The 14000-nt window shown below is 40.0% G+C and overlaps 1 long non-coding RNA gene across 1 annotated transcript; it reads right to left on the bottom strand.

The window, feature by feature from the left end:
• Positions 1-2474: 2474 nt before the first annotated feature.
• LOC306991972 lies at positions 2475-6424 on the bottom strand. The gene is made up of 3 exons (XR_013796201.1): positions 6356-6424; positions 6181-6273; positions 2475-6110 (listed from the first exon to the last, which is right to left on the bottom strand). It is a non-coding gene; the product is annotated as an uncharacterized lncRNA (long non-coding RNA).
• Positions 6425-14000: the final 7576 nt, after the last annotated feature.

The raw sequence follows: 14000 nt of genomic DNA, 5'->3' as shown, positions 1-14000 counted from the left end.
TGTCCTGTCCTTTGATCAGTTGAAGTTTGTTTTAAGTAAAAAAAAAAACTCATACATCTATCATATCATTAAATGTGATCTAATTAAACCCATGGTCAGACAATTTTCTGCCATAAATAAATCTATAAATAAATCTGCCGGCCCTCTTAGAACAAACCCCAAGTGAAAAATCAATGTTCTAGATTTCGCCCCATATGAATAAACAGTGGCATGAATTAATAAAGAGATTTGAAAATGTAACTATATCTGGGAGGGATGTTGGTATGACTGTTTGTGGCGTCTCTGGGGACTGTGGGGTACACAGGATGAGTGGGTGAGTTGTTACCAACTAGAGGGCTATCAGAGGAATACCACTGATGAGACACTTTCATTCTGCATGGCTGCTTGTCTGCGTTGATGAGCTGCACTGATGGCTCACTTTTGATTGGGTTTTGAGAGAGACAGTGGAGAGACCTTTGGGAAAACACGGCTATGTGTGGAGAATAAGAGATTGAGCTGTTTAGATGCTGAATTGGGAGTTCCTGTCTTAATCAGACATGTGAGTCGTATTAAAAACTCCCCAGTTTTCACACCCAGATTGCAGCTGACAGCATTGTCAGGGAAGTCTCATATGTAGTGCTATGACAAATTATCAATGTTCCTGGTCTAAATGGCCTCCAACACGAGCAGCTGAGGGCATGACACTTATCCAATTAGTTAATATACTCTGCTCCATTTACATTTTATGAACATGGCATAGGTTTATCATCACACAATGCATTTAGTGTGTAATACATGCACATGAGAAAGGGCTCTGACCCGTTCTTTCTTTTTCTCAAGCACACAATCAGTCACCTTCACCTGGTTCATGCCGGATGTTCTCAATTTTTCAGGATTTTCTCAGTCACAGCAAGTGGTCATGACATCCCATGAAGTGACCTGGCTTTGAACTCACACCCTGCTTTTGAATTTCTGGCTTTGGATTTCCCACACACTAAAGTTGACTTTTTCACTCATATCCACTACTAGAAACAGTACAGTCAGATATACAGATGAGGATATGGAGCGATAAATAATTACATCAAAAGTACATATCATATCCAATAAAATGTATCAATTTATAATATAATAGATTTTTAGGTTACACTTTATTTTAAGGCGTCATTGTTACAGTGTAATTATACATTTAAGTACTGAGTAATATTCATTAACTAGGAATATGGTAGGATTGGGATTTGGTTTAGGGTTAGTTGCATGTAATTATGCATAATTTACTGTTATTACTATGGTGAGTACATGTAACATATATAACAAGGACACTGTAAAATAAAGTGTTACCGATTTTTATTTAATTTATTTATATAATTTGTTGTTTATATATAAACATAGCAGATCCATTTTATATAGATCTAAGCGATTTTTACAGACAGACAGACAGACAGACAGATAGATATTCATTCTTGCTTTTGACCAAAAAAAAAACAGCTCTGCAGTTTCTAATTGACCCCTTAAACACAATGTTCGATATTCCCGACATCCGATCTCATCAATTTTGTTTATGAAACTCTATCAACCTCACTGTAGAAAATAATTAAGTCTATAGATCACGAAATAATTGGCCCACTGTTTATTCTCATTTCGAGGCATTCTGGGAAGAGGAGTTTATCCTTTGATAATTAGCCTCTCAGTGAAAAGCTAAAAAAATAAACAGAGGTGTTAGTTATGTGTGAAGATATAATTCCATGCTTTGATAACAACAGGACACCCTCTAGCAGAGAAACAGTAGCAAAGCTACGGCTAATTAAGGGAGGATTTGGCTGCAAAGCAAGGCTGTTTTTCCATATTACACATAGATTTATTTATAAAGTGTGGACCGAATTCAGAGTTGCCAGCCAAAAAAAAAATGGTCTGGTGTGAGTCACACACGGAGTCTCTCATTATTGTTACAAAGTGGTAATAACCTTTGAAACAATCCCTTAGACAATAAAAGACAAACGAGTCGCAGGGCTCAAAGCTGCATTTAGACGGGTCATTCTCCATCTTAAATTAGATAGCCTTCTGATGGTGTCTCTTTAGATTTACTAAACAGCACAGTGGGAGATTTTTACATTCTGACTTGAGGTAAATGTGAACAGCACATTGCATTTCAGGGACATTACAGTAGTTACATATACAGTAGTACAAGTTAATATAATTAATTATATTGGAATAACAATATCAATGCAACAATAGTAATTACAAGCAGCTCCGCGACATAATTACATATTAAGTGCATGTTTGTAATCAGAATGACCCTGCAAATATTCTTGTAATTATATTGGCAAGCGAACAAGAGCGAAGCAGTGTCACAAACAATCAAGACCTATTGTATGTATATACATGCAGTATGTATAGTATGTATACGAGAGACCCAGGGAAAGTTTTCACATGGAGAAATCGCCTGTAACTCCCAGGTTTTCTCTGGCAGGTTTTTATGCATGTGTAGCGTTGCGAGTATAAAGGAATGGAGTGAGGGTTACCCCACTTTTAACAGAAACGGCAAAATATGATCGACTACGCCACCCCGGAAAACCAGGGAAATCGCCCTAATGGCACACAGGTTCGTTTGGTTGGATGGGTGAAAAGACAGAGTCATATAAGTAGAAAAGCTTTATTTTCTCCGTAATTGTTGAATAAATATTTGGAAATTCAGTTAAAAACTCTTACACTGGCATTAAAATATAAGGAACACCATCGATCAGAATCAACTCACATACATACATAACACTGAATTTAAAGAAACTCAACCAGGAGCAGAGGTATCTGGAGGTAAGGGTCGGCTGCCAATTTGAAAACTACCCCCCCAATAGTCCACTACAAATACCCAGCCACACACACACGTGAAGGTTAGATACCAGAAGACACAGCACTAGGTGTGAGCACACCACACAGATGGCAGTTTCGCCTTCACCCTCCAGAAACACCCAGCTCCTGCAACAAAGAAAACAATAAAAAAAAACACACAACGAACAAATACAGCTCAGGGAAGATAAGATGTCAAATACCTCAAGGATTCAAACCCTTGACCTAAAATTAGGACTCAAAATACCACATGAAACCAAAATCCACTCGGTTTCAGTGATCAAAAATACAAAGAGAAATAAACAAAGAAATAAAACAAAAACATTTAATCATATAGATTTATAAATCAATGGAGTTCCATAGGCGGCAGCCAGAGAAGACAGCCCGCCCGCACAATCAGACGAGTCGCACCATACTTACAAGTAATGTACGTGCAACAGAAACATACTAAAAGTTACTATCCTGATGACGTTGAGGCAAAACAGCGACGCAGTCGCAATTATAAGCGATCCCAGTTCAGCATTGATACTCGATTCTTACGAATAGCCCAAGAGGCCGTCAATTATGCAGGGGGAGCCTGCCGAGCAGAAAGATAATGTTAAAAACAGAAGCAAATTATTAACACACAAAACTAAAATCTTACATACCACGGGGTGATCCCGGCGCGCAAACCGGTTCGCAGTCGCGCATCATATTGCAATACAGCAGCTCAGTCAGGAACACATGCTATCAATGACATGCTATCAATGCCACCAAAAACAAAACGTAAGTAACCAGCCACAATCAATTTATTCTTGTTATATAAAAAACGGCTACTAATACCTGCGAGGTGTGGGCAGCAAGCACACAGCAAACGAGGAAGCCAGCTTACAGTCCAAGCTTGCGGCAACCACGGATGACGTCACAAGGACAATACCAAGACGCATACCATGTAGCAACCACACCTCCCATATATCATACAAGAAAGGGGCGGGGGCTTAAACTAAGCACAGGTGAATGGAATCATCATAAGTGGTTTCAGTCACCCTGCTACATTCCACCCCCACATTATGAATCGTCGCCCCGACGATTAGTCCCGAGCCCCAAGAGACTCACCTCTGCTGTGGGACCTAGCAACCACCGAGGGAGACCCCCATTACTAGTCCTCTGGCCATGACGGCTATACAACGAGAAACGAGTGATACACAAGTTCTCTGCCATAACGGCTACACAACGGGAAACACGAGAGATACCGGTTACAAGTACTCTTGCCATGACGGCTACCTAACGAGAAACGAGTGATACACAAGTTCTCTGCCATAACGGCTACACAACGGGAAACACGAGAGATACTGGTTAAAAATACTCTTGCCATGACGGCTACACAACGAGAAACGAGTGATACACAAGTTCTCTGCCATAACGGCTACATGACGAGAAACACTGGTTACAAGTACTCTTGCCATGACGGCTACACAACGAGAAACGAGTGATACACAAGTTCTCTGCCATAACGGCTACATGACGAGAAACACGAGAGATACTGGTTACAAGTACTCTTGCCATGACGGCTACACAACGAGAAACGAGTGATACACAAGTTCTCTGCCATAATGGCTACACAACGGGAAACACGAGAGATACTGGTTAAAAATACTCTTGCCATGACGGCTACACAACGAGAAACGAGTGATACACAAGTTCTCTGCCATAACGGCTACATGACGAGAAACACTGGTTACAAGTACTCTTGCCATGACGGCTACACAACGAGAAACGAGTGATACACAAGTTCTCTGCCATAACGGCTACATGACGAGAAACACGAGAGATACTGGTTACAAGTACTCTTGCCATGACGGCTACACAACGAGAAACGAGTGATACACAAGTTCTCTGCCATAACGGCTACATGACGAGAAACACGAGAGATACTGGTTACAAGTACTCTTGCCATGACGGCTACACAACGAGAAACGAGTGATACACAAGTTCTCTGCCATAACGGCTACATGACGAGAAACACGAGAAATACTGGTTACAAGTACTTTATATGAATGAGAACAATCATAAAACTCTCGAAATGCAGAAATAATTTTATCTGGGTCCCCTTTGTTCCTTTTTCACCGTCGAACGGTGCCGAATCTTTTCCTCCATAATAATGCACTCACCAATCGGGGAAGCCAACTGACAGGGGAGATCCGGTTCACACCAGCTACGCCGCTGTTTTGCCTCAACAAAAAAAAAACACAAGATACCAACAAACACACAGAATTGTGCAAAAATCTATTTTTCTTTTTTTTTCTAAATATACATAACTACGTCCTCACCCAACACACCAAAATATGGAAACCCTGCCGACACTACGCCAAATGTAGCGTTGGGAGTATAAAGGAATGGAGTGAGGGTTACCCCACTTTTAACAGAAACGGCAAAATATGATCGACTACGCCACCCCGGAAAACCAGGGAAATCGCCCTAATGGCACACAGGTTCGTTTGGTTGGATGGGTGAAAAGACAGAGTCATATAAGTAGAAAAGCTTTATTTTCTCCGTAATTGTTGAATAAATATTTGGAAATTCAGTTAAAAACTCTTACACTGGCATTAAAATATAAGGAACACCATCGATCAGAATCAACTCACATACATACATAACACTGAATTTAAAGAAACTCAACCAGGAGCAGAGGTATCTGGAGGTAAGGGTCGGCTGCCAATTTGAAAACTACCCCCCCAATAGTCCACTACAAATACCCAGCCACACACACACGTGAAGGTTAGATACCAGAAGACACAGCACTAGGTGTGAGCACACCACACAGATGGCAGTTTCGCCTTCACCCTCCAGAAACACCCAGCTCCTGCAACAAAGAAAACAATAAAAAAAAACACACAACGAACAAATACAGCTCAGGGAAGATAAGATGTCAAATACCTCAAGGATTCAAACCCTTGACCTAAAATTAGGACTCAAAATACCACATGAAACCAAAATCCACTCGGTTTCAGTGATCAAAAATACAAAGAGAAATAAACAAAGAAATAAAACAAAAACATTTAATCATATAGATTTATAAATCAATGGAGTTCCATAGGCGGCAGCCAGAGAAGACAGCCCGCCCGCACAATCAGACGAGTCGCACCATACTTACAAGTAATGTACGTGCAACAGAAACATACTAAAAGTTACTATCCTGATGACGTTGAGGCAAAACAGCGACGCAGTCGCAATTATAAGCGATCCCAGTTCAGCATTGATACTCGATTCTTACGAATAGCCCAAGAGGCCGTCAATTATGCAGGGGGAGCCTGCCGAGCAGAAAGATAATGTTAAAAACAGAAGCAAATTATTAACACACAAAACTAAAATCTTACATACCACGGGGTGATCCCGGCGCGCAAACCGGTTCGCAGTCGCGCATCATATTGCAATACAGCAGCTCAGTCAGGAACACATGCTATCAATGACATGCTATCAATGCCACCAAAAACAAAACGTAAGTAACCAGCCACAATCAATTTATTCTTGTTATATAAAAAACGGCTACTAATACCTGCGAGGTGTGGGCAGCAAGCACACAGCAAACGAGGAAGCCAGCTTACAGTCCAAGCTTGCGGCAACCACGGATGACGTCACAAGGACAATACCAAGACGCATACCATGTAGCAACCAGGGGGGCAGTGTTCCGAAAGATATTGAAGCCGACCTGGGCGCCGCCATTGGCTAGCGGACCCCCACCTGCTGTTAGCATTCCATTGACTCCCATTCATTTTGGCGTCACTTTGACAGCGAATAACTTTACATCTGAGGCGTTTAAAGACACCGTTTGTCCATTGTTTATTTCTAAAGAAACACGAAAATGTATAAAAAGCTCCATTACCTTGTATCTTACGTTATGGCCCCGTAGAAGCAGTTTTTGTAAAAACAGGCTAACGATTGCGTCATACCCGCGCGACTCTGTCGCACAAGTCGAAAAATTACCGTATGGACAGGCAGAGAAGCTCGCAAGCAATCGGGAGGACGTGGAGGCATAAAGTCAAGGGAGAAGCCCATGGAGAGTGATAAAGTTGCTCCCGTTACTAGCTCATGGACAGCTAAAGCTCACGCTCTCCGTCTCTGCGAGATTCGGAAGGGAATGATTCAGATTTCTCTCGGCACAGCTACTAGAAGACCTACAGGTTGCTCACGTCACATCTACGTCGTCAAGCTCAGTTTGAGCCTGCGCAGTTCGCCTTGCGATCAGGAAGTAAGTGCTTCTAATTGACTTCACTGCTCTCCGTTGAAACCTATGGGGTCGCTGTGTCCAGTTTATATACTGTCTATGGTAGCAACCACACCTCCCATATATCATACAAGAAAGGGGCGGGGGCTTAAACTAAGCACAGGTGAATGGAATCATCATAAGTGGTTTCAGTCACCCTGCTACACATGCACTGTAATTTAGTGCATTTAACCTTCAACACTAAAATATTTCTTGCTAGAGCTGTTGGATAAACAAGTGAACACAATAAAAGCAAATTAGCATGCATTCAGGCAAGAGTCAACTATATTAAAGCAATAAGCCACGAGAGGCCATGTGATACAGTGGAGAGTCTAAACCACCTCACCAATGGTGTAATTCACTACAACGCAGAGACTCGAGCGGCTTATTGCTTTTATAAAACGGCAACAATGGCACTATGATAAAAGACACCAATGTTCAATAAAGGGTTACAGTACATTTATTATAAACAATTATCGGAATAATTCATCTGAGTTCATTATCACTGGCTGTAGGTGTCACGAACACACACAATATGAGAAGATCCAATAGCAGTAGTTTATTTGAGGGGTAATCCATACTCACAATCCAGTCCAGGCAAGGGTCAAAAACCATAAAGGCAATCCGAAGACACAACACATGAACAAGATACAGGCCGCAACAGGAACGGAAGTGTGGGGACATTAAACAAGGACTCCGTGACAAACACTGAAACAGACAGGGTATATATACACAAGTGCAAACAAGGTGACGAGAAACAGCTGAAGGAAATGACCAATCAGTGACAGACAGGATTATGGGAAATGTAGTGAAAATGCCTAGACACCGTGAAAACTGAGACCTTTAGTGTTAAACCCAGGGAACATGACCCAGACACCGTGACAGTAGGCTGTTTATGGTTGCCAAGCAATATGGCAACTTGGCACATTAATATAGGCATAGTCACAGATGTGTCTTCAAAGTAATGTTGGATATTGGATAATGTTGGATAAATGTGGCTCAACCAATCAGAATTTATGAAATGATTTGTTTATAAAACAAAAAACTGTGGTTGTTTGAGAAAAATACGTTTTTTTTTTTTTTTAAATATGGTTAAAATAATATAAATATATATTATATATATATATATATATAGTTTATAATTGTTCAAAACGGTTTCACTAGAAAAATAAGATAAAATAAAATATAATAAATATATTAATATGAAATATTATAATAACACCTCTTGTAAAATACATGTGTTACATGATGAGTCTTTGTGTCACCCATGCACAGTTTTTATTTAAGAGCATCTTCAATAATCATTTCCAGTTTATTAATCATTAAAGTAGTTAAAAATAATGCATTTCTGGTTTGGTGTCAATGAGGGTGCTTGAGCTTTACTGCTGGGCTGTGCTGGTACATAAAACAAAACAATATTGAGAAGCACTGCATGTCTATACAACATCTAGTGATGGACCTCACATGCAAAATACACATGTTTATCATTCTGAGTGATTACGGTATGAGCAAACCTTCTCAATTAAAAACGGAATATGTAATCTCTGTGAAAGACGCTTTGCCACACTCAATAGCAGGAGTGGGAGTCCATCTCGAATGGAAATCAAGACAGGTAGTGTATTAGACAGCAGTTTAATGCCACAGCACGTTTCCCCATAACCACAAACAAGAACATTGTCTACCATCAAGGCCCCAGTGAGCAGGTGTGCTACTTCAGTGGAGCAGGACTTGAGGACTGAAAACTCAAGTGCCCATTCAGATTGGCCCTCCTCTAATTTCTCTCAGACGCCAAAGCATTTTTATTTTTTGTCTTGGGATCTGGTTTTCAGGTTTTTGCTCTTGTGTGGGCACCGAGACCAACCATTAATCATACACCGCTCGCCTCGCACGGTCCATTGGGAGTGAACGAGTAATGAATACTTTCAGCTCGCCTAAAAATGAATCAGCGTTGTATTAAAACAGGCTAGCAGCACATCCATTTTTATCTTTTGGAACAATACGCGGTACAAGAGATCTAAAGCGGTGTGAAAATGTGCAGGACTTTTTCAAACGAGTTGATAAATGACACTTAAGCTCCATGTCTATTGGATTAGCATACATTAGCAATGCAGCGCACTTTTAGCCGCACAGCAACACTCGGCCACTTAGAACATGCACGAACGGACTGAGGAGCGTTGGACCCTCCCAGCACTACATTATCTCACATTAATGAAGAGTACTCATGCACACAGGGCTCACTTGCACACTCTCAAGCCAGAATAAATCTCTGACGGTTCCCAGAGAGAGAGAGTTTACAGTACATTAGCGCTAGCAATATGGAGACCTTTCTGGATAACGGTCATTAGGCTACCTTGCACAGGTATCATTATGTTTAATGAAAAAAAAAAAAAATTTGAGGGATTAACCTTGCTGACTGGAATTAATATTGGTTTTCGTTGGCGATGAATTGCAATGCGCGAGAGACCGTGTGGCTGCAAACGTCATGGTTTCTTGGACGTATGAATTGTCTCTCTGAGAAAAATGGCGAATTTATTGTCCGTTGAATTGAAAACACTTTAAGACATTATGGTATTAAACATTCATCTTCAATGACAATTCATAACATATTAAAGGGATACTTCACCACTAGAAAGATGAATGTGTATTTAAATTGGGTCATGTATGTAGTAGAAATGTGAAATTATTTTAGAAGTTGGTGCCTTCTAGACTGAGAAAAGATAGAAAATGTATTTTTGGCTCATGTGGATGAAATACAACAACTCCCAGAATGCACTTGCTTTGCTGCCCTACGAGGCCACGCCTACCGGTTACAGAGGCCAGTATCGAAATAATTGCTACAAATAAGTTACTAGTTGACTCGAAACTGAAAAGACGCCGTTTTATCGTGAATTTCCGTGACGAGTCGTCCTCTTGACCGCTGGTTCCTCTTCTGCAGCGGCTGCTCCGGGCCGCCTCTGGTTCCTCGTCCACGGCTGTTTCCTAGTCCGCGGCTGTTCCTCACAAGGGGGTAATCCATCAGCCGGAAACTGAAGCTTCCCCGGGGGCCGCCATTGTAGCAGACCGTCACCTGCTGTTAGCATTCCACTGACTCCCATTCATTTTGGCGTCACTTTGACAGCAAATAACTTTACATCTGAGGCGTTTAAAGACTCCATTTGTCCATTATTTGTTTCTAAAGAAACACGACTATGTATAAAAGGCTCCATCACCTTGTATCTTACGTTATGGCCCCGTAGAAGCAGTTTTTGTAAAAATAGGCTAACGATTTCATAACCACTCGACTCTCTGTCTACGCCACGCTCAGCCATCAGGAAGTGAGTGCTTCTAATTGACTTCACTTTTCTCCGTTGAAACCTATGGGGTCGCTGTGTCCATCTTATATACTATCTATGGCTCCTCGCTGTGTTGCGGCTCATGCAGGTGGCCACGAGTGTTGGATTCGCGCGCAGGATTTTGGGATGTCCGGGATTCGGCTTTTGGTTTCTTCGGTCGCCATTCATTATGTTTGCATGCACGCCTTTTGGACTGAATTCATTCCGATTGGTGAATCTGAATGTATTCAGATATATATATATATATATATATATATATATATATATATATATATATATATATTAGGGTACATGATAACTTTGCTGGCACGTGAAACAAATGAATTTCAGTTTTTGTTGACAATGATCATAGCTTTCAGTGACCATCATGGTTTCTTGGCCAATGCGTGTAATCTCTTAGAGAAAAATTGTGAATTTATTGTCCGTTCAATAGAAAACGCTTTAAGACATCATGATACTATACATTCATCTTCGATGACACAATTCACAACATATCAAGTTATCTGCAACATAACTGTCCTCCATATGCACTCGTACAATCTAAAGCAATCTCTCGGTGTCAGCAGCAGCACAGAGTTCAGGAGATATCGTCTCGGAATCGATAACCATCTTCTCGGCACACAAACACACTTCCCACTCTTTTGATATTGCTAATAACTGATAGAAGGAAAGTTAATGAAATTGCCTCTGCTGCAGTCCTGACACTCAAACCAGGGCCGGAGCTGTCAGGGTTTTATCAGTATAATGTTCAGGCATCATGCCCGATCTAGTCAGAGAAACAGTGACTCATGGGAAAACGAGCGAATGGCTCCTGACCAGCATCTGCATTTTGCCTCAGCGGAACGCCTTTGATTAGCGGAGGCTACACTTAAGAAAGTAAACACAATACATACAAATGATATATAATCACCCGGCCAACGGCAAGGCCAATAATCGATCAAGGCTGTCGACCCGCCTGCTGATTGCCTCTAGCTCTCTCCGGGCTCAGATGTGTTTGGTCAGCAAAATCACAACAGCAGCTGGGAATGGGAATATTAGCTAACTTAGCGCAAACCTGCTATGAGGGATTTCAGAAGTACACACCCATCCAAGCAGTGTGTGCCTATAGAGCATTTACATGTTCCTCACCACCACCATTCAACTCAAGAGCTCAAAGTTTGGCTGGTTAGTCAAGTTAGCCCTTTCGTGTAATTCTTTTTTATGGGTAGGCATATTTGGTGCATGATTAGAAATGATAGAAAAACCTTTACAGTGTGTTTGTTCTTAATCATAAAAATATGTTAATTAATGATACGTCACTCACGCGTGTGTGTCTCGTCATATCCGTAAATAGTGAAGAGTCGCTCCGTCTACTTTGATGCATGTATGGTTTGGGAGTGTGTGATGGCCACAGCTATGGCCTCACAACCAGTTTAAGAGCGGTAAACTCATACACTTATAGTTTTAGGGAGTATAGGGATTGACTAGTTGAGATTGACTACTTAACATGGTATAAATCTAAACTCAAGTATCAAAGTGCTTTTGTTTAGTTAAGTAAAAGTACATTCCTTTTGGAATAAGTTTTAGGTAGATTTTGCTGTTATTTGTAGTTTATGTAGTAGTGTTGTTGTTAGTCTTTCCCTGTGGGTTAAAATTGGACTGATCAGCCAATATATAAGTCCTCGTTGTTTCTTTTGTAGGAGGTCAGTTGTATTTTTTTGTTTTGAGTCTTTTATGTTCAGAGCTTCAGTTATTGTCTGTGTATTTGACCCTTTTTTTGGGCCCAAAACTTTATCTTTATTTTTGTTATTATGATTTTTGGGAAATAAATATCCTTACTTTTGAAACTTCCCTTGCGACTCCTCTTGCTTAACTGCTTGGTCCCTGACAGAGTGGCATAGGTTAGTTGTCAAAAAAGGAGAGTCTGCTGGCAAAAAGAGAACGCAACAGAGCTCAATAACACAAGAATCAACATTAGCTTGGCTTTTCGGAGATGGCCACATCTGAGGGATTTGAAATGCTGTAAAAGTGACACAGAGAGGGTATTTTTATTACTCAACAACCGGTGAGTAAGGTATTTTATTGCACAGAAAATATCACAGACTGACTGTGACCCAGGACTTTTATTTTGAAGGGACTGAGCAGGGGATATGCACACAACAAACTGTTTCCACCATTACACGTACACCCAAACTAAATGCCAGCAAAATATACCATCCCTATGTAGATGTATAATTGTAGCCCTGATTTTTGTGTTGTACATCCCATTAATCGTCCCAAGTTGTTAGTTTCATTGTTTTGTCTGTTTAATGTTTAATTTTCAGTGTTTTCAGTTAAAGTTTTTTTTTCTTTATATGTCTTGTCTTTATAGTTTTGAGCACTTTAAATTGTAGGTTTAAATTATGTATGATTTAGAGTTGAAATGTCATGGCAGTTTGTTTGTTTGTTTGTGTCTTGTCAGTTTGTAATTTATAGGGTTCTCCATAAAATGGTATTTTCCAAAAATAGGAGGAGCTAAGGCCTATAAAAGAGGCAGCCATTATAGGGGAGAAGGTTGGTGTTTGTATTTTGGGCCTGTACATTGGCATAGCCAACTTATATTTGTGTATTGTAAAATAACTTTGATATATTTTCTTTGGTATTATCAAAATGTTTATTTATTTTTTACACTATTGTTATATATTGCCATTGGGAAATTATATTTTTGCACCTTTTGGAACCACTCTGGACTATGCTATTTCTGCTATTTGTCACGTCATTTACACCTCTGGCCGCTCGTACATCCTAACAGAAACATTACCTACGGTGAAAGGTCATTTCATTATGGTTGTTGCAGCACTGTGCTAGAATATATTTTCAAGGAAGTAAAGTCTATTAATGGTTATAACTACAGTAACGTCTTCAACTAGTCGGCTTGATATCCTTCCCATCCAAACTGGTTATATCTCTTAAGCCTAGTAGTGAATGTTTCATTAGCAGTAGAATAACCATATTCATCTGCAGCCAAAGCACAACCAACACAAAGTTCTTACGCAAAATACGTGCAAACTTGGGTTTAGGAACCCCTGGGGGTTTGTGAGGGAACTGCATAAAATAGTTGATAAAAAAGCTAATAATTAATTAAATCATTGAAGTACAAGATTAAAATGATCAAAATAAAACACTCACTTGAAATAGATTAACTGTTTGAATTGCTTACCCGCTGTGTGACCATTATCCGAAATTAACTGCGAATGAACTTGCAGATGTGTTGTTAAATTATTGAAATATTAACGTAAAATTTCAGGGTGTACTTCAAGTAAATATTTAAGTAGTTCAGCTGACAAAACTAAAAACGAAAAGTTGTTCTTTATCAGATCTTGTCCTATATGGCTGTTTTGTTGGTGTTGTTTATTTTTGTTTTCGCTCCTCCTTAGATGTACTTCTCCTTGTGTTTTTTGTTTGTTTTTGTTTTTTGTTTATTTTGTTAAATATTATTATTACTAGTGATGGTAATCCGAGGTAGGCTATTTGATTATAACTATAGTAATTGTAATTGAAAAAAAATTATTTTTTGTGTTCAGTTTTAAAAATATATAAATTGTAGTGTAGTGTTAAATCATTTAAGCAATGCCGCCTCCATGATC

Source organism: Phoxinus phoxinus, assembly GCF_949152265.1.
Source record: "Phoxinus phoxinus genome assembly, chromosome: 23".
Taxonomy (NCBI): Eukaryota; Metazoa; Chordata; class Actinopteri; order Cypriniformes; family Leuciscidae; genus Phoxinus; species Phoxinus phoxinus.
The sequence above is the reverse complement of the archived record's forward strand: the minus strand, read 5'-3'. Positions and strand labels throughout refer to the sequence as shown.